The sequence below is a fragment of the Lolium rigidum genome, chromosome 1 (assembly GCF_022539505.1).
Source record: "Lolium rigidum isolate FL_2022 chromosome 1, APGP_CSIRO_Lrig_0.1, whole genome shotgun sequence".
NCBI classification, from domain to species: Eukaryota; Viridiplantae; Streptophyta; class Magnoliopsida; order Poales; family Poaceae; genus Lolium; species Lolium rigidum.
In genome coordinates this window covers 351,608,942-351,610,828 of record NC_061508.1, presented here as the reverse complement: position 1 = coordinate 351,610,828, position 1,887 = coordinate 351,608,942, and positions in this window count along the sequence as shown.

The following is a 1,887-nucleotide window of genomic DNA, read 5'->3' as shown; positions in this document are numbered from 1 at the left end:
ACCACCGCTGCACCTCGTCATCGCTGTAGCAATTCGGGTTAAATCTTGATTGTTTGATAGGGGAAACTCTCCCGGTGTTATTCTATACTTGTTGTAGATGCTATTGAGTGAAACCATTGAACCAAGGTTTATGTTCAGATTGTTATTCATCATCATATCACCTCTGATTGTATTCCATATGATGTCTCGTGAGTAGTTCGTTTAGTTCTTGAGGACATGGGTGAAGTCTAAATGCTAGTAGTGAATTATGGTTGAGTAATATTCAATGTTATGATATTTAAGTTGTGGTGTCATTCTTCTAGTGGTGTTGTGTGAACGTCGACTACACGACACTTCACCATTTATGGGCCTAGGGGAGTGCATCTTGTATTCGGTTGCTAATTGCGGGGTTGCCGGAGTGACGAAACCTAAGCCCCGTTAGTATATCGATGCAGGGAGGGATAGCGAGGATCTCGAGTTTAAGGCTTGTGGTTAGATTTATTTTAATTACTTTCTTGTAGTTGCGGATGCTTGCAAGGGGTATAATCACAAGTATGTATTAGTCCTAGGAAGGGCGGTGCATTAGCATAGGTTCACCCACACAACACCTATCAAAACAATGAAGATTATTAAATCATATGAAGCGAAAGTACTAGACTAAAATCCCCATGTGTCCTCAGGAACGTTTGGTCATTATAAGTAAACAAACCGGCTTGTCCTTTGTGCTAAAAAGGATTGGGCCACTCGCTGCAATTATTTCTCTCGCATTTTATTTACTTGTACTTTATTTATCTGCAATATCAAAACCCCCTGAATACTTGTCTGAGAGCATTTACAGTGAAACCTTCATCTAAACTGCTTGTCAACACATTCTGCTCCTCGTTGGGTTCGACACTCTTATTTATCGAAAGTACTACGATACACCCCCTATACTTGTGGGTCATCAGCTTCCTCTTAGGGACTAGCGGGTGGATGGTTGTTGAGATGTCAGTTTGGCAACGATGATGCGTCAAGGAGAGCTTGGGTCGCGGTTTGTCGGTTACCGACATGTCCGATGTGTATTCTCGTGCTTCGTTGTGTCGCTGTGGAGTCGGAGCTACGGTGGGGTGTGCCTATGCAGTAATGATGACCGGCAATCGGTCGTGTGGAGTACGATTCGGTCGACGCAAGCCCATCATTGTTCTGTTGTGATGCTCGACGGCCAAGTCAGAGTTGTCTCTCGTTGGCGTGTGTGGCCGATTGTTGGTATTTTGCCAGGTCGGTCGGGGGCTATGCCCAATATGGTTTTGTTCCATGACAATATTGGTGCATTTGTATCGGTTTTTGGTCAGTTTTCTCGCTAATAAATCGGCCGTCTTCTTTTTTATCAATGAAAATGACAAGTCTTGCCTTGTTTCAAAAAGAATAGTGTAAGACACTATTCAGGATGTCACTCCAGCCCTAGCACGGTTTAACTTCTTCATTCCTCCCAGTTGAGCTTCCAAGAAACAAATGACACCTTGTTGATAATACTACCATATCAATCTTATTAACCCTTACACCATGATATCACAACTCTTTATAATTTTGATTAAATAATTATTTAAATTAACATCAATGATTAAGTAATTATAATCTTTATGCAGAATTCTATTACTAATGTATTTATTTTTAAATATATATAATCCTAAATTTCTAGCGAAAAACTAAAATCTACCTACTTTCATATTTCCATTTGGAATTCGAATGTAACTGTTTCCATGATCATTTTAGTATATTATATATTTTTTCTAACATCGTATGCAACCAAAAAACTGTTTTACCGATACTTGAAGCAATTTGCAACAAAGGCCCGCAATTCATTTTTGTTAAATTCTCTTGCAACTAGATGACATAACACATGTACATCTCTAAGGATTTTATTTTTAA